At 44.1% G+C, this 27,843-nt stretch overlaps 1 protein-coding gene and 1 long non-coding RNA gene across 10 annotated transcripts in view; one reads left to right on the top strand and one right to left on the bottom strand.

The window, feature by feature from the left end:
- The window catches only part of PTPRT (protein tyrosine phosphatase receptor type T), a 1,030,325-nt gene that overhangs the window by 848,033 nt on the left and 154,449 nt on the right, over positions 1–27,843 (bottom strand). The gene's annotated exons all lie outside the window — the stretch shown is intronic.
- LOC102457735 (uncharacterized) lies at positions 1,597–27,562 on the top strand. 4 transcript variants are annotated; one of them, XR_012896565.1, is made up of 6 exons: positions 1,597–2,023; positions 12,201–12,340; positions 17,617–17,863; positions 21,294–21,605; positions 23,142–23,189; positions 23,659–27,562. It is a non-coding gene; the product is annotated as an uncharacterized LOC102457735 (long non-coding RNA). The 4 variants fall into 4 exon arrangements; XR_012896564.1 differs by lacking the exon at positions 1,597–2,023 and adding an exon at positions 13,132–13,252 and having other exon boundaries at positions 6,372–12,340; XR_012896566.1 differs by lacking the exon at positions 1,597–2,023 and having other exon boundaries at positions 6,372–12,340; positions 17,620–17,863.

Here is a 27,843-nt window from a genome sequence, read left to right as displayed (position 1 = left end):
ACACAGCCCTGCTCTGTAGCACAGGGACATCAAAACAGCAGCCTGCAGAGTGTAAGGACAGTTCACAGTCTCTTCCTTAGAGGCCCCTTAGAGGCCTTGGATGTGCTGCAGGGGGGGAGGGGCTGCAGGCTGGACACGCTTGCTCTGGCAGTGACCACACAGCCTCAAGCTCTAAGTGGTCAGACCCCTCTCCCAGTCCAGAGCCTCTCCCCACACTTTGCAGTTCCCAGCTGCTCACCACATCCAGCTGCAGGGTGCTGCTTGGCCAGTCTCTAGCTTCTTGAGTTGCTTCTCTGTTCCTTTTGGCTCTCTGAGCACTGCCAGTCTGCTGCTCAACACAGGGTCTGCGCTCCTTGAGCTGTGTGTGTCAGGCTCAGCTGCTGCAAAAACTGCTCCTCAGCACACAGCTTGCACTCCTTGGGCTGTCTCTCAGCTCTCTGTTTGCTCAGAGAGAGCCAGAACAATCCCAGCTCACAGGGAGGACGGGGCCTGGCCTCTCCCCTTCCTCACTGGCCTGTCCAACCTGTCAATCAGGCTGAGCTGGAGTGTTGGCTGCTTTCCATTGTCTCTGGGGTCTGTCAGTCTTATGAACCCCTCTCCTTCTGAAACTGGGAGCTGGCAAACCAAAAAACTCCCACAGAGTTTTAGTAAGGGGTAACAGTTCCCTTACATTCCTATTAAATCAACTTCTCTGACTGGGATAGGCAAGTGTGCTCACACATGCATGAACAGTGAGTATAACCAGGAAGCTCCCACTAAAGTGTATGACCAATGGCACATATTCAGAAGAGACTCGACTGCTATTTTCTCCTTAGCTGTATATTAAAGCATGGCAGCAGATGGGAGGAAAAGAAAAAAAACCATATCAACCATTAAGAAAATTTCAATTACTTCTATGGATACACCAAGATTTGCAATGAAAAAACTCAATAACTGCAGGGGAAATGTTGTATTGTAAATGGACAGAGCAAGAGGCAACAATTCACACTTCTGTCCAGTTTGCTAAAACATGCTCAAACCCAGATAGTCTTGATCATGTTTCTTCTGTTCCTTTATCCTTTCCATTCTCCCCCCCCCCCGCATCCAATTACACCTCTTAACCTTACAAGCAGAAGCCATATAAATGTTTCCCTAAATCCCATGCATCACAGAAGATCATTTGGCTGAACATGTTCTTTTGAATGCCCTCAGCTGGCTATACCCAGTGACAAATCACATGTAATCTACAACCATGACCGTAAGGCTAATTCCAGCCATTTCACAGCTGCAATCCTGCTGTTCAGTTCATTAGGGAATTTGAAACTGTTTGCCTTCATCCATTTATGTGGAAAAGCAGCAATCAGTCATTGGTATGTTTTGCAGAACTTGATACTATCTGCTCAGATTTTTGATTTGCGTTAAGTAATTCAAATTTTTAAATGTATTTGTTTACTTAAAATTCATGTTCAATTTAGACTTCACTTAGAAATTAATCAACATAGTTCTGTCCAGGTTGCATGTGTATTTCAACACAGACTGGGTAGCAAAACCTATAGTTCAGCTTACAGAAAGGTTTCTGTTTTAAATTCCCTACTTTTAGATGCTTCCTAATGTGAAAGCAGGCTCTTTGCTGGCCAGGCCTCTCACGCGTATTGCCATCCAAGCAAAAGGTCAACTTCCCCTTGATGAAAACCCTTACACTATGTAACTTAAAGATCAGCGACAAACAGGAACCAAAACCAGACCTGAAAAGTTCATGTAAAGTTCATGCTGGTTGTGCTGACTGTGCCATGCCCGATAAGGCAGAAAAGGAAAAACAGGAAACCATCTCACCCCCTTACTCCTGTTACTTAACAGACAGGGTCTGCTAGCCTATCACAAAAAGTGTGCAAAAGCTCTCTCTATAAAACAGCTACCCCTCCTATATCAAATTGAGGAATCCCGAATAAACATTGGATGGCGGAATATGAGCCAGGTCCGAGGACTGATCACCCGAGGGCCACCTCCCACTCACCGAACCAAACGAGTTCCTGTAGAGCGTAACGTATACCAAACATAACGAATACCAAATATGTTGTTGTTATTGTTGTAGTTTGTGTGTCTGTTAAATGTAAGTATTGTTATCTGAAATTGTTTAGAGGTATTGTTAAGTAGTAGTGTTAAAAGTTTTAGATAAATGAGTAGTCTTATAAGTAACACTGATGTAAATGTAACTGTTAATAATCCCTAGTCCCTTGTTAACAACCATTGGGATTTAGAGAAACCTCAAGGAATTTTCTTTACTGTATTACATTTTGCTTATTGGTCATTCTAATAATTATTTGGTGCCTACGTATGTAAGAAATTGATAAAACAATAATTTATACGTAGAAGCACTTTAATAAAAGTTTAAAAGATATTTGGTAATAGTTTGCCTGTTTCTGCGCCTCCCTGGGACTAGCCACATTTCCGAACCTTTTACTTTAAACCACACCTAACTTTAGAGCATTTTTTACTTTAGGGCTCAAACTTCCAATGCTAAATTTTCATCCAAAAAGTGTTTTTTAAAGGAAGAAATTAGGATTCTACAATTTTAAATACATTTTTGGTCACCATTGTAATGCTGAGTGTAAAAAGTCAGCTTTGAAACTTTGCAAGTAAATTTTACATATTGGGAGAATTAAGTCCATATTCTCAAAGGTATGTTAGGCTCCGAATTTTCATTGTAATCAGCAATGTAACTGAAATTCATGAAAGTTAGGAGCCACAATACCTTTGAAGACCAGGGCCTCAGAACTTGTCTTCGCTATGAGCTAAATCAGCACTGCAGCATCAATTCAGTGAGTCTGCACAAGACACGGTGAATCGATGGGCGAATGCTTCCCCACTGACACCAGCAAATTTTGCCACCTCACTATTTATCCCTTTCCTCAGATCATTTATGAATATGTGGAATAGGAGTGATCCCAGTACAGACCTCTATGGGACACTACTAGTTACTTCTCTCCATTCTGACACTGATCATTTATTCCTGTTTGTTGCTTCTGTAATGGTACAGTGGTGGCATGTGCATTGCCAAGCGGATGGACTGCTTCAGAGGACAATGTTAAGCGGGGCTGTCCAAAACGGAGCATGGGTTCGGGCGCACTCCCCCAGTGCCCCAGGTGTGGGGCATGGGGCAACCCTTGTCCTGCCACAGGCCCCACCCCAGCTTCACCCCTTCCCCAAGCCCCATCTCTACTCTGCCCTCTTTCCCCCTCCTCCAAGCAATGTGGCCTGGGGGATTACATGGGGCCTTGCACAGTGGCAGCGGCAGCAACAGGCCCCCCTACTGTGCAGGTGGTGGAAACTGGAGCAGCCCAGCAGCCTGCTCCAGTCTGCCCTGCCACGCCCCCTTTCAGCCCGCTGTGCCCCCTACTCTGAAGCAGTGGGAAGTGGTGCCCCTCTCGGCCAGAGCACTCTGTTTCCTGCTGCTGCCGAGAAGTCGAGTACAGCCAGCAGGGAGAGGGCAGTGTGATGGGGCAGCGCAGGCAACCGAGTCACTCCAGATCCCACCACCCCCTTGGTGAGCGTATGTGGGAGCGGTAAACCCTGATGCTGTCCTGCACTGGGTCCCATATTCCCCAGATCCCTCCAGTCCATAGGACAGATGGGTCAACCGTTGTGGGGTTCCCAAAAGCATGGGGTCGGGGGTGGCCATCCCCAATTTATCCAATGGGCTCTGATGTCAAGGCCAATTGTAGGGTTGGTGCATACCTTAATTCTTCTTTTCTCTGGAAAGGCACGAGACATCACGGAACTCTACATTAATGGAGTTATGATCCAGTTAACTTCCTCTGTTAAAATAATTTCTCACAGCACCCAGGTAATACAGCCCAGAGCTCCCCGCCCCCTTCCACCATCTCTGGTCCCTTGACAGACATTTAACCTGCTAGAGGCACCACTGATCGCATGTTAGTCCCTTTGCTACCCTGCACCCTCTCCCAATCTGTCCTGCTCAGACCTTCCCCCAGGGAATACAACCCTAAGAGCAAAGGCTGGCACAGGGTGCAGAGTGCTCTTCCCACCCCGACCCTGCTGTAACCTCCCTCACTGCTCCAGTTCTTCCTCTCTCCACTATTCCCTGGCTCTAAGAATCTCACATCTTGGCAGAGGGTTAGGCTGAATGACCCCTGCAGTCCCTTCTAGCCCTAGGATTCTACACAGCTCATGTTGGCAGGTGGGGGGTGGGGAGGAGCTAGGGATCAGGGATCTTTTGGACAAATTAAGAGCTTGGGCCTTTGCCCAGGTGAAAACTTATTCCCAGCCTTCTTTATCCCTTAATCACTCAGATTGCTTTCCAGCAGTTTACAGGCGTTAGACAACACATCTAAATTGATAGTTGTCTCAGAGGCCCTCCCCCCTCAGGGCCCTCTTCTGTATGTATTAAAAACATCTTGGATTGTATCTAATCCCCTCCAATCCTACATTATTCCATTGTGTGGGATGCAAACATTTTACAATAACTCAGAACCACCGCACATCCCCTCCTATCCAGAACACAATGCCTTATAGCAGGGATCCTTCTGAAAGGCAGCTACAGCTCTTGGTCCTTGACTTCAAGGTTAGGATAATTAAATAGGGGCGTATTTGAAATAATCATCAATTTTCCCTTCCTGTTTTTTTGTTTGCTTGACACATCTATCACCTAGAAAGCGCACATTAGGTATTAATGTCCAAACAAGGGCACCAATCATGGCAGTGTCACAATGATGTTTAACATCAGGACTGTTTAATTAAACTAAGCAATCATTAAACTGGATTTGATCTCTAGTGTGTCTGCAGACAGAACCAGTGTTTACAGAGAGAGGAGAAAGGATGAGAAAAACAAATAACCTGACTGGCTCTGAAGGCTTTCCTCAGCAAGTCTCCCATTGACTTGATCAGATTTAAAATAACTATTGTGGGCATGAAATGTCAATGATGAAGACATGAGTTACTAATAAAACTAATTAATGATGGGCTATTACAAGCTTCTCTTTGCCACCACTGAATCTTGTGAGATTTTTACAATCTTGTTCATGCACATTAAGCTCAAGATCAGCAAGCAAATGAACCAGCATGTTTTCAAAAAAGGGGGATAAAGTAGTTGAATTTTTAGAACATTGACTGGCAAAATGTTTAGTGTCTTATATAAAAACCTTCCCAGCTGTGATACTCTGGCATTCTCAGACTACATTTCTGCATAAATAACCATACTATCTTGTTTCTGACTACTACATATGTTCCATTATCAAATTTGAAAGGTTTCTACTACTACCTTTAATTTAACTAAGGCTTAATCTGAAAGCAAAGATCTTCACAGGAAAAATAAGCTTGCTTGGACTTTTTTAGAAACAATCAACATCCAGTTAGTGACTTTCCTAGGAATTAGAAAGAGTCACATAATCATATAGAAATGCAGAGGTATCAATGACAGACTGAACAGAGTCCTCTGTCCAATTGCAATGTGGCTTACTCCCCATCAAATGCCACAGTAGCAAATGCACCCGCATTAGACATGTGCTGCATGTAAGGAGGGCACTGGCTAACTGACTCCCAGGCAGAAGAGAGGGCATAGCTCACCCATAATAAGTAGGGTGACCATATGCTCAATATGAGACACTTGGTAAAATTACTTGTATATAAGTAAGTTCAATGGCAATCAATTGGAACTGTGCAGTAAAATGTTCAAATTACCATCAAATTGACCAATCCCCGGTTAAAAAGAAATATTATGTAATTGGATACTTTTTATTTACCTTCTTATAAGGCTTTAGGTTTCACATGGTGAGAGGTGACACACACTCCAGTACACCTCTCTGCCACAGGGGAATGATGGATCAACCTGACCCTCCTCGCCCCATGCTCTCCACCCTTCATGTCTGGCTGGGTCCCCAGAATGGACCCAACTCTCCTGGTACCTGGCATCAAGTCTTCCCAAGGCAATGTGTGGGAGGGGGCACATGTCCCCTCCCTGAGAATTTCTGCCAGGGTCCACACCAGAATATGGCCAGCAGCAGCTTTTTGGCACTGTGTGAGAGGGAAGGGACAGGAGCGGCTTCCAGCCATGGTGAGTGGGAATGAAGGGATGACCTGGCCCATGTCCTTGCAAAGCTCCTCTTTCTCCACTCCTGCTCCACTGTGGTTGGAAGCAGCGTGTACCTTCCTACCCACAGAGCCAAAAGGCAGCTAACACCTCCACCACCAGCCACCTCCTGTCCCCTAGTGATAGCATGGGCAGAAAGGGGTGAGCTCTAAGGCTGAGTTGTGTACCAGGGCTTAGGGAACCTGACTATAGCAGCTTTCATGACACACACAACCCCAGCCAAAAAAGGGGCTCAGCAGGGGAGGGTGTCTATGAGGATGGAGCAGCCCTGCATTCTCTGGAGTGGAGGGTGGGTTGGGTGAAGAGGGTACTAAGCCCCTGTTCAAGAGGCTTCTATGAAGCCTTCAGGGTTAGGGTGTAAACAGGCTGGAAAATGTTTCCCCCACCACCACCCTGGCAACCTAGAATGTAGGTTAGAGGTGATGAAGCTTCCCCATGCCAGGGCTGTGTCGGGCGAGCATGCGCAGTGCCCCAGGCTGGAGGTAGTGGGGGGAAAGAAGAAGCTTGTCAGCCAGGCTGTTGGTGAGCTGAGTGCTCTGACCAGGGGCAGGTTCTCTGCATAGCACCGGAGTGGGATGTGCCGCACCAGGGGAGATACAAAGGAGCAATAGGACTTGGAAGAGTTATGGAGCAAAGCAGGAAGAGCAAGAGCATGTAAAGGGCCAATTGGTAGGCAGTAGGGGTGACGCTTAACCAGCTGCTGCCTACCACCCGCCCACTCCACCAGAGCGCTCAGTGAGTACCGGCTGGAAACAAGTGAGGCCCTGCTGGCCAAGAGTCAGGGCACAGTGGGGGCTGCAGTGATGGACCAGCAGGGGAGCAGCAAGCCCTATGTGCTGCATCTTCGCTCTGCCACAAGCCTTGCACACCCACACCCACTGTCATTCACTGGACTCCTCCCCACTCACTTCTGTTGCGGGGCAGCTGGTGAGCAGGGATCCTGACAGCTGCCTAGAGACCCATTCTCAGAAGCCCTGGCATGGCTAAGTGCTGAGAGCATGAGGGGGAAGAGCTTTCAGAGCTACCACTCATCTTGCTACAGCTGCCCAAATTATCTTTGGTGGGCACCCAGCCAGGAGAGAGAATGCACAGAAGTTACTTAACACCACCTTTGCCTTCTCCCATGTTTTCATCTGCCTCTCTGGGAAATGGTTTTAATGAAGTAAATACTCACGGAAACTGAATAATCATGGGAGATTTCAACTTTCCAGACATAGACTAGAGAACAAGTGCTAGTAATAATAATAGGTCTCAGATTATCCTAGATGTGATAGCTGATGAATTCCTTCATCAAGTAGTTGCTGAACCAACAAGGGGGGGATGCTATTTTAGATTTGGTTTTGGTGAGTAGCGAGGACCTCATAGATGAAATGGTTGTAGGGGACAACCTTGGCTCGAGTGTTCATGAGCTAATTCAAGTTCAAATTAAATGGAAGGCTAAACAAAAATAAATCTGAGACTAGGGTTTTTTATTTCAAAAGGGCTAACTTTAATAAATTAAGGAAATTAGTTAGGGAAGTTGATTGGACTAAAGAAATTATGGATCTTGAGGTGGAGGAGGCCTGGAATTATTTTAAGTTAAAGTTGCAGAAGCTGTCAGAAGCCTGTATCCCAAGAAAAGGGAAAAAATTTATAGGCAGGTGTGTTAGACCAAGCTAGATGAGCAAGCATCTCAGAGAGGTGATTAAGAAAAAGCAAAAAGCATATAAGGAGTGGAAAATGGGAGGGATCAGTAAAGAAAGCTACCTTATTGAGGTTAGAGCATGTAGGGACAAAGTGAGAAAGGCTAAAAGTCAGGTAGAGTTGGACCTTGCAAAGGAAATTAAAATCAATAGTAAAAGGTTTTATAGTCATATAAATAGGAAAAAAACAAAAAAAGAAGAAGTAGGACCGCTAATTACTAAGGATGGAGTGGAGGTTAAGGATAATCTAGCAATGGCCCAATATCTAAGCAAATACTTTGCTTCAGTCTTTAATGAGGCTAATGAAGAGCTTAGGGATAATGGTAACATAACAAATGGGACTAAGGATGTGGAAGTAGATATTACCATATCCGAGGTAAAAGCCAAACTTGAACAGCTTAATGGGAGTAAATCGGGGGGGCCCAGATAATCTTCATCCAAGAATATTAAAGGAACTGGCACATGAACTTGCAAGTCCATTAGCAAAAATTTTTAATAAATCTCTAAACTCAGGGGTTGTACCATTTGACTAGAGAATTGCTAATATAGTTCCTATTTTTAAGAAAGGGAAAAAAAGCGACCTGGGTAACTATAGGCCTGTTATTTTGACATCTGTAGTATGCAAGATCCTGGAAAAAAATTTGAAGGAGAAAGTTGTTAGGGACATTGAGGCTAATGGCAATTGGGACAAATTACAACATGGTTTTACAAAAGGTAGATCGTGCCAAACCAACCTGATCTCCTTTTTTGAGAAAGTAACAGATTTTTTAGATAAAGGAAATGCAGTGGATCTAATCTACCTCAACTTTAGTAAGGCATTTGATACAGTACCACGTGGGGAATTATTGGTTAAACTGGAAAAGATAGGGATTAATATGGAAGTTGAGTGGTGGATACGCAACTGGTTAAAGAGGAGACTACAGCAGGTTATATTGAAAGGTAAACGGTCAGGTTGGAGGAAGGTTACTAGCGGAGTTCCTCAGGGATCAGTTTTGGGGCCAATTTTATTTAATCTTTTTATCGCTGACGTTGGCACCAAAAGTGGAAGTGTCCTGATAAAATTTGTGGATGACACAAAGTTGGGAGCTATTGCCAATTCAGAAAAGGATCAGGATATCATACAGGAAGATCTGGATGATCTTGTAAATTGGAGTGACAGCTATAGGATGAAATTTAATAGTGAGAAGTGTAAGGTTATGCATTTAGGGATTAATAACAAGAATTTTAGTTATAAGCTGGGGACACATCATTTGGAAGTAACGGAGGAGGAGAAGGACCTTGGAGTTCTGGTTGATTATAGGATGACTATGAGCCGCCATTGTGACATGGCCGTGAAAAAGGCTAATATGGTCTTGAGATGTATTAGGCGAGGTATTTCCAGTAGGGATAAGAAGGTGTTAGTGCCATTATACAAGGAATTGGTGAGACCCCATTTGGAATACTGTGTGCAGTTCTGGTCTCCCATGTTTAAGAAGGATGAATTCAAACTGGAACAGGTACAAAGAAGGGCCACTAGGATGATCTGAGGAATGGAAAACGTGTCTTATGAAAGGAGACTTAAGGAGCTTGGCTTGTTTACCTTAACCAAAAGAAGGCTGAGAGGGGACATGATTGCACACTTTAAATATATTAGAGGGATAAATACCAGGGAGGGAGGGAGAGGAATTATTTAAGCTTAATACCAATGTGGAGACAAGAACAAATGGATATAAACTGGCTAGTAGGAAGTTTAGACTTGAGATTAGACGAAGGTTTCTAACCATTAGAGGAGTGAAGTTCTGGAACGGCCTTCCAAGGGAAGTAGTGGGGGTAAAAGATTTATCTGGTTTCAAGATTAAACTAGATGGCTACGTCTACACTGGCATCCCTTCCGGAAAAGGGATGCTAATGTAGACTTCGGAATAGCAAAATGGGGATAAGCCGGAGAAAAGCGCCAGTCTAGACGTGATTCTCCGGAAAATAAGCCCTTTTCCGGAGGATCTCTTATTCCTACTTGAAAGGAAAAGGGCTTATTTTCCGGAGAATCACGTCTAGACTGCTGCTTTTCTCTGGCTTATCCCCAAGCCGGAAAAAAGCGGCAGCCATGTTAATGCAAATATTTAAATCCCCTGCGGATTTTGCTATTCCGATGTGCTACATTAGCATCCCTTTTCCAGAAAGGGGTGCCAATGTAGACACAGCCGATGGGTTTATGAAGGGGATGGTTGGATGAGATAACATGATCTTGGTAACTAATTGACCATTCATTATCAGTGGGAAATAGGTCAATGGAGGGATGATAGGAGTTACTTTAGAGAACTTCCTGGGTGTCTGGCTGGTGAGTCTTGCCCACATGCTCAGGGTTAACTGATCGCCATATTTGGGGTCAGGAAGGAATTTTCCTCCAGGGTAGATTGGCAGAGACCCTGGAGGTTTTTCACCTTCCTCTGTAGCATGGGGTACAGATCACAGCTGGAGGATTCTCTGCATCTTGTGGTCTTCAAAGTATTTGAAGGCTTCAATATCTGAGATATAGGTGAGAGGATTATTCTAGGAGGGGGTGGGTGAGATTCTGTGGCCTGCATTGTGCAGGGGGTCAGACTAGATGATCATAATGGTCCCTTCTGACCTTAAAGTCTATGAGTCTATGAAATGAGAATAATCTCAGGCTAGATCTCCGGAGGAGCACCTGCATAATCACTTTAAAATGTTTGAAAAGGGATAGTTATAGACATAAATGGCCAGATAAACACCTAAACCCTTCTTGTGCAAAGAGTCCTTTTTCAGTGCAGGACTCTTGCCTTCTGCCTTCTTAAAAATTTGGAATGCAGAAATTTGCCCTGGAAGATCATCTAATCTAGCCAGCTTCTTATATATATATTTTCTTAGCATGTCACATGAACACTCTTTGGACCAACTAGACAAAAAGGAGACAAGGAAAGAGAATTGCTATGGATTAATTACATTTTGAGAACAATCTCTTCACTTTCTCCACACATTTGGAACATTACTTAGGGAGCTCCCTGTAAAATGTAAATAAGCTCCCTTTCAAAAGGAGCAAAGAAAGGGGAAATATGCTTCAAATGGCTGCACGTGCATAAGTGTTTGAATCAATACTCAAATAATTTAAACAGGCCAAATCAACAGTACTCCAGCGGGCATAAGACAACTGATAACCAGCCAGAGGCTATGCACAAATATGAGAATGCCTCTGCAATTAGAGTCCCCCAGAAAGAGGCTGGACTTTGTCAAGTGGCCGAGCCAGAGGGAACAGTCACTACACTAAGAGTAGACAGGGTCAAAGGAGAGTGTGGGAAAGTGAATCAAGAGTTGTTGTAGAACTACATACAGATGGCCACACATTCTGGTGTGGCAGCTTTGTTACAGGGGCCTCTGTAACAAAGCCTCTGAGAATTTTTCTCATTTAAGCCTCTGAGGATTTTAATGCCTCTTCAAAATAGACATCCAGATGTCAGAATGACATTGTGCCCTCTAATAACTCAGCGAACAATCCAACTTGATTTTATAAGAAGGCTTGATGAATAGTAGACTGACAACAAAGATCCATAATGTCACTAAAGATGGACTAGAACAACAGTAATATGCTGTCTTCAGTTTTGTTGAAAAAAATCAGAAGCTAATGGATAAGCCTTTTCTTTACATCCCAAATGGCTGAAGTGCTGTATTGAACCAACATTTCTGGTTGAAGGGGAACACGCAGACACCTCACTGCACAAACTGTTGTTTCTTCTTCTCCAAGTAGCAAACATCCACCTTCTGTCAAAGGAACTCTAAACCCACAGTCATGCATACAATATTGGTTGGTTTTCCCAACTCCTTAGGAAATATCACCTGTCTTATAGGAGGATACATGAATTTATGTCCTTATGAAGCTCAACTGGGCATTTTTATGATTATGCCACTGGTTTCTTCAGACTAGTCAAAAACTTCACACCAGCTGGTGACAAGTAGTAAAGCTGTCTTACTGCTTCTGACATTATCATGTGAGAGAGACATGGTATGACTTTGCTTCCACATAATGTGCATCTATTTGGGCACATCTATTGTGTAAGGAGTACATGTGCAGCATCCAGCCCTGCCACAAACAAAGTTTCAGACGTACGCACATGCACTTGCATTTTTCAGATACAAACACATGCACACGCTCCATTCAAAGTCCAATCTGTGTCTGGGGGAGCAAGTTTATAGAGCTTGCACCTACAAAACTTCTATTAGTGGCTTATGTTAAATTCCTCAAAGGAAGAGGGTAAAGGACAGGAAGAGTGGAGCAAGCTACCACAATTTGGGAAGGTTATATAGGTACGTTTGAAGGCCCACTTCAATGTATACTTAGACATAACTCATAAGGTGCTTTAATACAAAGTGACAAAAGGAAGGAACACCGAGACACAGGCTGCACACTGAAGAATTAACTTCTTGCTTTCCCCTTTCAGTCTCCCTGGTCTCAGAGTGGAAACGTGGCTATTCTAAACCCAGGGCAGATTTTCTGGAAGAACTTTCTCTGAAATCAGAAGATGACCTTTCTGGCTGTTATCAGGCTCCATTTTAAGTCACAAGAAAGGAGCTTATAAGTGTGAGTATTTATAAATTCATAGAGCATTATCTGCTGTTAGGAACACGCTACTGCAGCACTGGTAGTAAAGGAGCTTTCCACGAAAGCCTGGGAAACTGCTAAGTACTGGTTGGTTTTTCATGTGGGTTTTTGGAAGGGTTTCTCATTTGCCAGTGACCAGAAGTGAAGTGGAAAGGGCAGTCATCCCCCTTTCTTTAAACCTGGCAGAAAGAGAGGGGAGAGGGAACTCACTGATCAGAGAACTGAAGGACAACTATCCTGCTCAGTCCACTTCATAACTGAGTACAGGCAGTCCCCGGGTTACATGGATCCGACTTACATCAGATCCCTACTTACAAATGGGGTGAGGCAACCCCGCACTAGCTGCTTCCCCCCAGCAGACCAGGGAGACGCGAAGCTAGTGCCGCCCCCAGCAGACCAGGGAGACGCGGAGCGGCTTTTCTCAGCAGACACCTCAGCTTGAGAATAAAGGACTGAGGGAAGTGAGGTGTGGGAGAATAAAACTGAGCTCTGGAGAAATGTTTGGCCAGAGTTTCCCCTACAATATGTACCAGTTCCGACTTACATACAAATTCAACTTAAGAACAAACCTACAGTCCCTATCTTGTACGTAACCCGGGGACTGTCTGTAGTGTATTTACATCTCAAGCCCAGTGTTTCATTCTTTACTCTTTGGGTGGGTTTTCTGAAGGGCTGACTAACATAACGTATTGGAGCTTGCAGTTAAATGACTGTACTTCTGATGTGATCCCTTGAGGCTAAAAATTAAAGTGATATAATGATTTTATCAGCCCCTCTTCGCTGTGCGAGCCCCAAGAGTCTACAGCCTCTATCCCCCCTGCTGCAGCTGCCCTCACAGGGAGGAACTGGGACAGTGCACTCTCCAATGCCTACGTTTCCATGCTCCATCTGGTGAGTCTCAAATAGCCCTATGTAATGTGAAAGCCAAGCTATGAGGCTTCAGCCAGCTGCCACATTTGGGTTTGCTGAGATTTGCTACCAGACCTTACTCAGCTGCAAAATCACAACCATGAATTTAATGTAATTGAAAGGAGCTGAAAAGTTCAGCTATTGAGTCAGCGGCAGAAACAGTTAACAGAGGAAGAAATTAGATTGCGGTGAGTTTGAGGCTAGTGGCTTTGTCACTGCTGCAAATGAACAAATGTTCCCAGTGTGCACATGCCCTACTAAAAATTGGTGTTTAATTGCATTTTTCTACTTTGTGAGCTGTTGCATTAAAATCGGGGGGAGAGGGTGTTTCAATGTGATCTTTCAATGCTTGAGAAAGTGTTGTTTAGAATTAGAAAGCCAAGCACACACAGTGTTGGGAGTTTCCGCATGCACAGCTGTGTAAGAACTTCAGAGCTTGACCAGCAGTACCAACACCTTATTCTAGTCCTGGACCATGCAGCTTAGTCAATGGACATTAACCCACTGGTGCTGGAACAAGGGGTGTTGCAGCACAGCCCTGCTTGAAGTGCTTTCCATCAGACTCAGGTTTGCAGTTTGGATCAGTAACTCTCAGCATCCCCACTATACAGTTGCCTGCGAACACTACCGTTCCGCCACACATACTGTCTGTGCACTGCCCCCACTGTATCCCAGTGCTCAGAAGAAATGCTTTTTGAACTTCCTATTCAAAGTGTGCAAAATAATCAGAAACACCAACTAGTCCCACACAAAGTTATAGAGGGACCGTTCCAGCTTCAAGCAGCTCTGGTTTAGTGCAGAGAATATAGGCTTGCCAGATGCTTTCACCAAAAATCTTGAACATGGCAGGAAAAAAACTTGGTTGAGCAAAAAAAAAACCCAACCAACCAACCAACCAATCAACCAAAAAAAAAGGGAGACCAAACTTGTTGAGCCAAAAAAAACCCAAACCAAACCAAACCAAACACCCGCCCCTCCCAATCCTAGGAGAACAAAAAAAAAAAAAAAAAAGGTCACTGCACCTTTAAGAATCCCCGTGCTTCTCGCTCCCGCCACCCCCACCAGAAATGGTAGGGGAAGAATGTCCCTACTGGCCTTCTGCCAAAAAAACAAACAAAAAAAAAACAACCCAGACATTTTACATGTCTAGTATTTTCTGGGTTTTTTTACCGGACAGGGGCCAGAAATAACGGACTGTCCAGGTAAAAACCAGACACCTGGCAACCCTAAGAGGATAAAGGACATTGAACTGAGACTCAGGTGATTTGGGTTCTATTCCAGCTCTGCTTAAGATTCCCTGCATATCCTTAATTTTCCTCCTCATAAAATAGGGTTAATGATGCTTAAATATCTCAGGAAAGTAATTTCTTCTCAAGAGTGAAGTGCTAATAAAACATTAAGGGAGTTTCCAACATGTGGTAACTAAGACAATGCAATACTTCCTTTCACAATCAGGTAGCCTCTCCAAAAGCACAAGGCTGAATCTGGGCCTCACTGTGTTACATACACTAACCACACCTAGGTTTTATGCACACCTGGACATTGTGCCACTTTAATTAAAATAGAAGGTAGTTATACCAGCAAAACTTAATTAAGCTACACTGATAACTGTGACTATGCTTAGCTTTTAGGGACACAACTGTTGGCAAAAATTCACAGCCCAGCAGATGTAATTATGCCAGTAAAACTTAAAAACATTGATCTGCTCTTGGAAGCTAACTGCTGGAAAGTGAGCTCCATTCTGAAGTGGATTTCCAAAATGATTTGATATATGCTGAGGATCCAGTTGCAAGAGTGCCCAGATACCATTGCAACAATTCTGCTGGCACCTCTTTGGAAGTGCGATGAGAACCAACACAAAGGGGTCTTGCAGTGCATCCCAGGACTGTCTGTAGCCAACTCTGGGGCTGTAATGGGAAGACCCATTAGGATTGGTCCTGCTTTGGGCAAAGGGTTGGACTTGATGACCTCCTGAGGTCTCTTCCAGCTCTGGGTTTCTATGATTCTATGACCCTATGCAAGATGAAGATGGCTTCATAACACTATCTCTACATCCTCTGCTCCTATTGGAACATTGACTCACTTACAATTCTCACGCTCCATCTTCTCTGCCCTGCACTGATCTAAACATCTGTTACTTCAATTTAATGGAGCTTAAATATCTGAAGATTCTTGGGTTTTAATTACCCGATAATAAGGCCCGATAAAAATTTCAGCCAACAGCTGCTGTAAGTGAATATGCCCTTGGAGAGATCCATAATGTGGTACTGGGATGGAAAGATACAGAATGAGTGTAAAACATTGATCTCGATGGTTGCAGTTGCTAGGGGAGCTCACTTAATTACATGGATTCCTACAGTTCTTAGGATCAGCTGGAAAGAAAATGGGGGGGGGGAGCAGGGGAGAGGGGAAGATGCTAGGAAATAATCACCATCCATTCACACCCTGGTGTGCCCTTCCCAGCCCCAGCATGAAATTAAGAAAGCTGCAATTCTCAGGATATCATATCACCTACCACCAATACTCTAGTTGCAATAGGGAAACACATTTCTTCTCCTCCCCGCATATTCCTGGGCTACAAGAAGGCTTTGCATTTGTAGAAATGTTGCCCTATGCTTCGAACACTCAAGCAAGGAGTTGATCTGGTAATTCATGAATTCCTCTGAGGAGGAACTTTATTGTTCTAAAGGAAAACAAGTGACCTTAAACCACTGTCTTCCAAATTAAATAGTCTCAGTTTTCCCCAGCGGGCTGGAAGAAATTGATCCAGGATGTTAGAGAATTATTGTACAGCCAATGTCTCTCCAGCTTAAGACACTGGAAATACAATACAGGGGTAATGTGAAGAGTACAAAGTATAAATTCCTTCCCATCCTTCCCCCCCAAAACAAAATGTTACAAGACTACATGTGCAAACAGTGCCATGCCATGATCCACCCCTCTAGAATAGAAAGAGCAGTTCTGAAACTAACATGCTATATACAACTCTGGGCAAATCACTTAACCTTTAAGAGCTTAAGGTTATCCAGGTATAAAATAGGATACTTGCCTCTCCTGGGTATTGTTAAGAAGCTTGTTTCTGAAAGATATATTCATTGTGTGAGGTTTTACCTGTTATGTTATGCAAGGGACAAAAGTCAACAAGCTACCATCAAATTTTAAATTCTCATATTTTAAAATTTTATATATTTTTGTATTTTGTTTGTTTGTTCTTGTAAGCCACCTTGAATATTTTAAGTAGAAGGCGGGGTAAAAATATTTAAATAAAAAATATAAAAAATAAATAGAAAACAAAGTGTCTTTAATTCACACAATCTTTTTGCAAAACTTTTTGCTGTGATTCTGCATTAAGTTTCAACAGAAAAAGTGTTCCAAGTGGCAGTGCGACTGCAGGCTGCACTTTCCCAATCCACAAATCTTTATGTAGGGGAGTAGCAGCTGCTTAAGTCAACAAGGCTTTGCATGGCTGGGTCCATTGTTTAGTTCAAAGTGATTTGAGTAAGTAATGAAGGAAAACTGAAAATTCCTACTACACTTGGGATGGGAAGTGTCTCACATTGGAAAGATGACTCAATTAGCAACCAAATACCTCTGTCATGGTTTGATGTGGCTTTAGATTTCAGGACTATCTAACTTAAGCTTGTTCTCAGTAGTGACGGATGGCAGAACAAGGAGCAATGGTCTCAAGTTGCAGTGGGAGAGGTCTAGGTTGCATATTAGGAAAAACTATTTCACTAGGAGGGTGGTGAAGCACTGGAATGGGTTACCTAAGGCGGGGGTGGAATCTCCATCCCTAGAGGTCTTTAAGTCTCCGCTTGACAAAGCCCTGGCTGGGAGGATTTAGTTGGGATTGGTCCTGCTTTGGACAGAGGGTTGGACTCGATGACCTCATGAGATCTCTTTCAGCCCTATGATTTTAAGACGGCTCCACTTCTGTTTCCTACCTGTAAAAGGGCCTTTGTGAGACTCAATACATTAGTATTTGAAACACTCCCTAAGGATCTCTGCAAGTGCCAAGTACACTCATTTCTGGCTTTGTGAAAATTGTAAAGTGCTTCTCAGGATTCAGTAGTTTGCACAGGTGCATTCTGCCTATATGCAAAAGAAAAGCACAAGTTAAGGGGAAACTCTCTGAGCTGCTTTTCAGCTGAATTGCATTGTTTCTGCAATCCTCCATGGCAGTAGAGGAGCCTTTACAAATATCCAAATGCTACTACAAATCACGTTCCTGATCTGCATACAAGTAAGAAAAGCAATCTACATATATACACATCAGAACTTTCCTTTCATTTGGTTTACAAACAGCAAAACCAGACTCGAGCTCATTCTCCCTCCTTCCCCCACAGCAGGAAGCCCATGCTGGCACTCAAGCTTCACCCTCCCTTCACCTCTCACCATGAGGTTGGAGCGCCAACATCTTCTCTTGGGGGAGGGGGAAGGAGGAAGAAAGCCTTGAGCCTCACTGCACAATCACTCATGGTGAAGAAGCACGCTCCTTCCCCTCCCTCAGCTGGGACAGGCTGCTGGAGGCTTTGCCTGCTGCTCCCATTGGCCAGAATCCAGCCCAAGGACTGGCACAGAAGATGAAGTCAAGTAAGTGCCCCCCTTATGCCCAGAGCCCCATACCCTCATGCCCCCATACTGAGACCCTGCACCCCCCATCTGCTCTGGCACCCTCCCTTGCTCTTGCACCCTCTCCCCTGACCAGACACCCTACCCCCTGCCCACTCCTGCACCCTCCCTCCTGATAAAACATTGCACCTTCTCTTGCTCTTGCCCTTTCTCCCTGGCTAGAAACCCTACTTCCAACCTGCATCATCACTAAGGATGTTACATTTTTGGAGGGTTCTTCTGCTTCTCACTAGTGTGGTCTCCAATTGATTTTTCTGAGAGTCAGTGGCCCCCGATCCATAAACGGTTCTCAACCTCTGCCATAAATAAAGAAAACATGGGAACCTTCTGTGTTGGACATAAATTAATATTTTACTTTATTTAAAATGAAGCTTGATAAACTAACATGAGAAAGTAAAATGCTTGGTCTGTTTAATAATTTAAATTAATAGTTCCTTTCCTATTGGTTAAATTAAATTGTTCTCCCTACCTGCAGCACTAGCAAAATGGCGCAGGTGTAATTATGTAATTAACAGCGAGTTTCCATTAGCAACTGGTGGTCCACGGAAAGGTTTGCATTGAACCAGGTAGTCCATGGGCCAAAAAATTTGAGAACCACTGTGTTAAGAAGATGGGAGAATGCTGTGTTGTGGGAGCTTGGGGGCAGAGCAGCAGGGCTAGCAGTACGTTGCCCCCCAGCTACGAGGGGCAGCCCAGGCCCTGCCCCACTGGCTAGAAGCCCCGCCTGCACTCAGCCGCTGCTGGCCTTGCTGAGTGGGTAGAGCATCAGAGGGAGTGGGGAGGCCAAGGTGGCTGTGCTGACTGCCATGATCCCAGAAAGTAATTTCTATAAAACCTTTATTTACTGTATCATTTTTTAGTATGTTATAACAAAATCATTTTACCAAACACTGTGTCGTCTCAAATTTTTCATTAACCTCTCTTATTTCTTATTAACTCCCTCACTGCATGGCTATGTTGAACTCTTTTATATTTAAAAAAATTGCGGTCCACATTTACAAAAAAAGCACACACCCTCCAAAATTCCTGCATATGGGCCTGAACACAAACCCCAGAGTTTCATGCTCTTTAGGGCTAGTTGCATCCTAGAATACTCAAGGAGCTGACAAAGGAGGTATCTGAGCCTTTAGCTCTCATCTTTGAAAAATCATGGAAAACAGGACAGATTCCAGAAGATTCCATCTAGTGCCCATCTATAAAAATAGAAATAAGAGCAACTCAGGAAACTACAAAACAGACAGTTTAACTTCTGTGCCAGGAAAAATAATGGAGCAAATAATTAAGGAATTCATCTGCAAACATCTGGAAGAAAAAAAGGTGATAGATAACAGCCAGCATGGATTTGGAAAGAATAAATCATGTCAAACCAATCTGATAGCTTTAGGGTTACCAGATGGCTTAAAAAAATAATACCGGACACACTTGACCTCAGATGGGGGAGGGAGGGGAACCGGCCCAGAGGGAAAGAGGTCGGGGGGAGGGAGGGAAGAACCGGCCGGCAGGAAGCAGGGCTGGCCGGGAGGGGGGGAGAGAATCGGCCAGCGGGAAACAGGGGTGGCCCAGGCGCACGCAGATTCTGAGGTGCTGCCCATCCCACACACAGTCCCGGCAAATCACGGGTGAGTCCATCCCTGAGGATTCCATCCCTCCCTGGCCCCGCCCCCACCCTCCTCCTCTCTACTGAGTAGTTGCGTACTGCCTGGCTGGTAGTATGTCTACCAGCCAGGCAGTACACAACTATGTACTGATACTCATAACAATAAAACTTACTTAATTAGAAAATTCTGGACATTTATATGTCTGGTATTTTCTCAGTTTATTTCCTGGACAGAAACCTCAAATACTGGACTGTCCGGTTCAAAACTGGATACCTGGCAACCCTAGATAGCTTTCTTGGATAGGATAGAAAGTCTTGTGGATAAGGGAGAATTGGTGGATGTGGTATACCTAGACTTTAGTAAAGCATTTGACACGCTCTCGCATAACCTTATCAATAAACTAGAAAATACAACTTAGACGGGGCTACTATAAGATGGGTGCATAACTGGCTGGATAACTATTTTCAGAGAGTAGTTATTAACGGTTCACAATCCTGCTGGAAGGGCATTACAAGTGGGATTCCACAAAGGTCTGTTTTGAGATTGGTTCTGTTATCTTAATCGACGATTTTGATATTGGAATAGAGAGTACGCTTATTAAGTTTGCAGATGATACCAAGCTGGGAGGGGCTGCAACTACTTTGAAGGATAGGTCCATAATTCAAAGTGATCTGGACAAACTGGAGAAATGGTAAGAGATAAATAGGATAAAGTTTAATGAGGGCAAATGCAAAATACTCCATTTAGGAAGGAATCCGCTTCACACATACAGAATGGGAAGAGTCTGTCTACAGAAGGAGTACTGCAGAAAGGGATCTAGGGGTCATAGTGGACAACAAGCTAAATATGAGTCCCCAGCCTCTCTCACTCTGACTGGCTTTGGAACCCATGCCCCTTGTCTAGCGAGTGCTACTTAGTTTATGGCGAAACAGTTCCCTTATTTTAAGAGTGATAAGGGATCTTTCGGAAAAGGCTTTATTTTCCGAAAGATCCGCGTCTAGACTGGTGCTATTTTCCGGCAAAGCTCCGTGCTGGAAAAAAGCGGCAGCCATTTTTATGCTAATGAAGCAGGGGAGATTTAAATCCCCACTTCATTAGCAATTGCGATACGTCTAATTTGCATCCCTTTTACGAAAAAGGGATGCAATCTAGATGTAGCTGGTGCGTCTAGACTGGCAAGATTTTGCGCAAAAGCAACTGCTTTTGTGCAAAAACTTGCCAGCTGTCTACACTGGCCGCTTGAATTTGCGCAAGAGCACTGACTTTGTAATGTACAAAATCAGTGCTTTTTGTGCAAATACTTTCATGCTCATGCTCGGAAAAAAGCCCTTTTGCCCAAGAATACTTGTGCAAGAGGGCCAGTGTAGACAGGGAAGAACTGTTTTGCTCAAAAAAGCCCCGATGGTTAAAATGGCGATCGGGGCTTTCTTGCGCAAAATCGCGTCTAGACTGGCCACGGATGCTTTTGCGCAAAAAGCATCCGTGCCAATCTAGACGCGCTTTTGCGGAAATACTTTTAACCGAAAAACTTTTCTGTTAAAAGTATTTCTGCACAATCATGCCAGTCTAGACGCAGCCACAGTGTTTAACAATGACAGGAAGTTTTTCCTAATGTCCAACCTAAGCCTCCCTTGCTGCAGTTTAACCCCATTGCTTCTTGTTCTATGCTCAGAGGCCAAGGAGAATAATTTGCCTCCCTACTCCCTATGACACCCTTTCAGATACTTGAAAACCGCTATCATGTCCCCTCTCAGTCTTCTCCTTTTCAAACTAAACAAGACCAATTCTTTCAGGGTATGTCTACACTGCAAGGTAATTCAAAATAATGGCTGTCTCTGAGGACCCAAAACACACTGATTGCACCTTCTCCTCCTCCTCTCTTGCTGGCTTCATTGTGGGCCAATGGTGCACTTGCACTGAGGCTCTTCTACTGCGAGCTGAACTTATTGAAGAGTTGAAATCATTGTTTACTGAGGGGAGCCTGGTGCCATACTGCTGAATAGCTGAAATCTACTGTGAGCTGAAATCACTGTTGCTGAGCTACTAGCAGAGCAGATTGTGGGACGGCTAACAGAGCAGTTTGCAGGGGAGACTGGTGGACGCAGGTGAGTGGCTGGTGGGGATGACCGATGGGCAGCCGGTGGCACAGCTGCGGGACCTACCAGCTGGTGGCTGGGGAGCGTGGACTGAGGCGGGCTGGCGGAGCAGATACTGCTCCGTGAGACTGCTTGAGTGGCTCACAGGACAGCAGGTGGAGTGTGGCAGAATGATTTGCGTCAATTGCGGCAGCAGAAACCTACAGAGAGGCAGAGCCGCTGGTGGACCGCATAAGGTGTATCAACCCCTGTCCCCTCCCTTGCACCCAGGCTGGGACGGTAAAACCCTGCCAGGTGAACTTTTGAACCCTGGGGCAGCAATGACCCAGGGTAGAGACTTTTGGGGTGTCAGACTTTGGGTGATTTGTGGCTGGGGGGTGGGTCTTTGCTCATGTCTGGTTTTTGAATCTGAGTTGTGGTGTTTTCCCACTTCAATGCTGATGTCAGTTACCGTGTGTTATTAAAGATTTGCTGCTATACCAAGGCTCTGTGCTTGCGAGAGGGGAAGAATTGCCTCTTTGAGGCACCCAGGGGTGTGTGTAAGATTTCCCAGGTCACGGGGTGGGGGCTTGAGCCGGCGTTGTATTATGTTGTTGGGAGGAGACCCCTAGATATTGAACCCGGCCCTTGCTGCAATTAACTTGTCCTGGCAGAAGGGTTACACAGGAAAAAGTTGCGTAGAGAGGTTGTGGAATCTCCATCTCTGGAGATATTTAAGAGCAAGTTAGACAGACATCTATCAGGGATGGTCTAGACAGCGCTTGGTCCTGCCGTGAGGGCAGGGGACTGGACTCGATGACCTCTCGAGGTCTCTTCCAGTTTTAGTGTTCTATGAAATAGAACCTGAGGCAAGGCTGTACACTGAGCATGGCCTGTGGGTAGCTTACAGGGGAAATCTCTTTCCAGCACTGCAGGAAATATAAGCAACCCGAAATGGTCTTTGGTCCCACATTGCTATTAGCCACAGAAATCTGGCACAAATCAAAGTAGCAAGTATGATAACTTAGTACCTCACTGAGGCAGAAACCCACATGCACTGCCACGGTTGATGCATCCCAAATTAAGTTAAATCAGCATGCTTTTTAGAAAAAGTGTGTGCAGAAAGCCACTATGATGAGTTTTGCTGCAAATAGCAACTTTTGGAATATTTTTAGTGACAGTGGTAGGTTTGATCAGTGTGACTGTGTCTCAGTTCTGCTTGATTCCCTCCAAAATATACTTTGTGAATGTTCCACCACAATGTGTTTGGAGAGGTGCTCAACATCAGTTCTGAGGAGCAAACTAGCAGAGTTGCTTATCTGTAAATGGCTGCCATCACTGAGTGCAATGGAACAGCTCCTGTTAGCACAAGGATAGATGGGGATAAAGGTTTTAATGCATACTATACCTTTGGGAGTGGAGAGAGAGCACACCCCACCAGCTCTCCACATCCCCTCTGCTAGGAGAGGATGAGACAATGTGCCAACACAACCTCCCATTAACTGGAAAGCGGTAGAAATGAACCTGCCACTATTTACATATCACCATCCACCTTCATCTCCACAGGGACTGGAGAAATGGAAAGGAGAACAGAACTTGGAGGCAACAATCAAGGTAACAAAAACTTCCCTGAATTCTAGAATCTATTCTTACAAGGGATGTAAAATCCTGGGTAATCAGTCAACTGGTCAAATGATAGGTTAACCTAACATTTAACCTGTTAACCAACTAAGCAGCATCTCACACCACTCCTGCCCCCAAGCCAATGGGGCTCCCACTCCCAGTCCCCAGGCTGAGACAAGATCTTCTGGCTCCCAGTCCCCACACTGCGGCTAGGACTGGCTCAGCCAGCTTCCTGCCACGGCAGTCTCTAGGCCGTCATTGAGGGCCATCTCCCAGCCCCTGCTCTAGGGCTGTTGGTCCCAGCTCCCAGCCACTAAGAGCTGGTGGCCAGGGATAAAGCAGCCCTCTGTACATGGCAGGCTGCTGGCAGGGTGCTGCTCCCAGGGAACCAGTTAACCATTATCCAGTAAGCATAACAGGTTAATTGTTCACATCCCTAATTCATACCCCTGTGGCACAGGGCAGCTTGACTCCTGAAGACTGAGGGTAGCCAGCCCTGACTCCTGAAGACACACACCTACATTGGGTCAGGAGATTCCTTATAAAGAGGTGCAAGAAACTGCTGGATATTAATGACAAGAGAAAGACAACTGGGCTGGGGCTGGTGGCTTTGGGTGGACAGACTAGGAGAAGATCTCCGTGGGTGGCAGAACAACTCGGGCTGAGCATCAGCTTGTGTTATGGTTGTGGACTTCATTTTGGGGATTCTCTGAGGATCGTCTGAACAATTTCTGTTGTTAAACCAGCCTGGATGAAAGGGCTGTTGGCCACAAGAGAGGCTGTGTGAAGTTCTTCTGGATAGAGCCCTGTGCCGATATAAAATATAATTTTTTTATCTACTTCCACATCTGTAGCCGCAAATATACCCGCAGATATCCGTATCAGCAGATGTGGAAACCTGAAGATATAAAGTGGAAATCCACAAATGTGCAGGTTTTCAGATGCAAAATTTGTATCCATATCCACATCTATACCTGCAAAAATGAGCCACAGATATTTGCATCCATCTCCCATGGATATAAAGCAGATATCTGCAGATATGCAGTGCTCTATTTATGGGGCCCTCAAGAGTGGCTAGAAGATGCAGGGTGCCTATAAAGCCAATCCTAGCCACAAGGGAGGCACTCACTAAGTGGGCAACCCACTGCATCTTGCTTCACAGGAAACCCCTTTGCCACGTTCAACAGTACATTTAGGCTGTGTCTAGACTGGCACTTGCTTTTGCGGAAAACCTTGCCAGCTGTCTACACTGGCCGTTTGAATTTCCGCAAGAACACTGACGATCTCATTAAGAAATCAGTGCTTCTTGCGGAAATACTATGCTGCTCCCATTCAGGCAAAAGTCCTTTTGCGCAAAAGGGCCAGTGTAGACAGCTCAGATTTGTTTTGCGCAAAAAAACACCGATGGCAAAAATGGCGATCGGGGCTTTTTTGCACAAAAGCGCATCTAGATAGGCACGGACGCTTTTCCGCAAAAAATGCTAGACGCTCTTTTCCGCAAATGCTTTTAACAGAAAACTTTTCCATTAAAAGCATTTGCGGAAAATCATGCCAGTCTAGACGTAGCCTTAGTCTTTTGTTTTTGGAGGCATACCTGGGGGGTCGACAAATGCCTTTGATGTCGACCCCCGCGCGTCCAGACTACTGCGCTGAGCCGACAAACAGCTGATCAGCTCAGTGCGGTAGCCATGTAAATTTAAATGAAGCGGCGATTGTTTAAATCGCTGCTTCATTTTCCTATGCCGGGTAGTCTAATCTACATGCCTCTGTCGCCAGAAGAATGTAGTCTAGACGTACCCTATGTGCTTACAATTTTTGGGAAGATTCATGCTCAGGTGCAATAAGAATTCCATTTACAATACTCGATGGGCTGGTTTTCACTCAGTCAGAAAAATAACACCATGTGACTAACAAATTTGGCAAAAACATAGGATGGCAAATATATACTTTCTGTGAAATAGAGGCCAGGCAATAATTTTTAGTTTAGCAAAGACACCGATTCTGAAAAAAAACTCCACTGAGAATGGGATCTCTTTGCATACAAATCTGACAGAAAAGGCAAAATTCATCAACTAGTTTTGTTGCATAGAATATGCTCGGACCTACTCCAAGATTGCTATTCAAGTACTTATAATTTTAAAACTCTCCCCTCCCCCCTCCAATCATTGGCATTATTCATGAATTGCATGAGTGAAAGCTATCAAGGTCATTCTCTTGCAAACACACTGACAAAGCTGATATTCGCTTTATTTTTATTGTTCATATTTTTTGAGATTTTTACAGAAAATGATTCATATCCATGGTTCCGTGTGCACAAAGACTCGATATAGATCATAACACTAATGCAAGATTGTCTTAGCCATATACCAAAAACAAAAGCAGCAGCTGCTCTGCGTGCTAAGAAAGGAGAAACAGAAAGGCAGAAGCACCAGGGAATAACAGATGCAGCAAAGGAAAAGCAGAGCTACAGAATCTCTCCTCAATCATTTTTAAGGGCCTATTCACAGATCTACGGGTATCAATGGAAAGACTGCATCTGTAGGACTGCCATTGATTTCAGTGGGATGTGGATCATGTAATTCAAGGGAAAAAATAATGATTTACTAGTGAATATATACTCCTATTTAAGAATCTGATTTAAAATCCATTGATTTGCCACTGCCTTCAGTGAATCTGGGATCAGGCCTTTAAAGAGAAGTACTTTACCATTAACACTGAGATGTGTTAGAAATCACATTGGTTTCAAAAGATGTACAGTTCCAAAATGATGGTTTTATGCAAACAAAATAGTCATTTTTCAGCTTAAACTATGTCCTAGCAAAAATGTGAACTGTTTTGGAGAGTATGTACAAAAATCCTTCCAGTTGCAGTATATTTATAAAAGCTTCTCCTTCTTCCCCAAAACAACAGTCAAACTGTTGACCTTTGAAGCAAGCCCAGCACAGTAACTAAGCAGTCAAGCTTGGGTAACTTAACAAATAAGTTTTTAAAAATCAAACTCCCAACCAGGTAAAAATGTGAGGGGGAGAATGTTGCATTGTTGGAAATAATTCAGAGGTACTGCATCTGCATGGAGTGGCAACCTTGCAGCTAGAGGATCACAAGAATCAACAAGAATCTAGCTGTTGGAGCAGGAGATGATTTCTCAAATTCAGGCATAAAAATGAAGTGAAAATAGGGCTGAAGTTTACTGACAGCAGAGCCCTTTGTTCCAGGCTAGCAAATTTACAGTACTTTTAGGCCAGCAGTCATTAGTACAGTTTCCCTAGATTACCAATTGTGACCCAAGGAGCACCTGAATGACTAATGGCAGATGGTATACCAGACTATACATCTCATCAGGCCTGAAACATTCATTTGCCACAACTCACCGCTGTCATAATTTGTATCTGACAGATGTTTTGTAAGACGTTTCATGCAAACTGGTAACACTCAGCACTACTCATGACCAGTATGATATTTGAAAAGGCAGAGCATGAAGAATTATAGATTGTGCTGGAAATATGTTCCTCAAATGTAGCCAGTGCCAAATGGTAGCCAGTGCCTAAACACAACGTGCCGTAGACAAAGGACTACTGATTTGCAGGCGCCACTGTCTGTGCAGCGTATATTAAATATGGTGCCAAATAACACCATAACAAGCATATTTACATTGTTTACCTTGAATGTCTTCAAGCGAACAATGACCAAAATTTCAATGGAGGATGGAGACTGCACTGCCAGGACGCCTTTTTGCCTTTTGAAATGGGACAGTTTGTACAAAATCTTCCATTATTATTATAGGGGATGGTAGCATTGCCATAGCTGAGGCTGAGAAGAATTTCCATTTTAATGAGGTGTAAAAGGTATTTGAATTAGAAGATCTGCTGCAAATGCCTACTGTGTTTTATGAACTGCCTGAATATTCTCTGGCAGTCCATGATGATAAAATAAGTCAGTTATGACTATTATATTTGATCTGACTAGAATATCTCTACTTTCTACTGCTTTTTCTTTGTGTCCCTTCTTTGGATGATATCCTTAGATGTAAAATTAAACATGGGTGATTTTTCCAGTCTACCCATAGTAAACTATTTTATTAAAAATTTCAATTCTGTTTATTGTTCAAGATTTGAAAGGTTAATTTTGAATGCTATACTGTTGCATTGTTCTGGAGAAGGTTGATATTGTAACTGATCACAAAGTATAGCCTTTGAGTTACATCAACAACTAATGTTGCTCAAGACAAACTAAGTCCATGTCTACACTACGAGATTAGATCAAATTTATTAATGTCAATGTCTTTCCACCCCATTTTGTTAAATCCAAGGTGTGTATCTGTACTTCGCAAGAGAATTCAACACTATTCAAATAAGTCAAAGTAGTGCGTCCCTGTTTGGGAGGCTACCATCAATTTTGAAAGCGATGCACTGTGGGAAGCTATCGCACAGTGCCTGTGTCCCTTTGTACTCTGGGTTAAACTATGGGTGGAAGCTGGACCAAGACTTTGCAGTGGGTGGTTCTGGGTATATGTTGTCAGAGTACTATGATGCACTCCACCTCTGCTTTATTGTAATAGCCCACCCTGAACTGTAACAGAGGTCACCAAGGATTTGCACAAAAAAGGTGAATTGAAGATGGGGTCAATATTTGCTTTTTGGCATGT

Source organism: Pelodiscus sinensis, chromosome 18, assembly GCF_049634645.1.
Source record: "Pelodiscus sinensis isolate JC-2024 chromosome 18, ASM4963464v1, whole genome shotgun sequence".
NCBI lineage: Eukaryota > Metazoa > Chordata > Testudines > Trionychidae > Pelodiscus > Pelodiscus sinensis.
The sequence above is the reverse complement of the archived record's forward strand: the minus strand, read 5'-3'. Positions and strand labels throughout refer to the sequence as shown.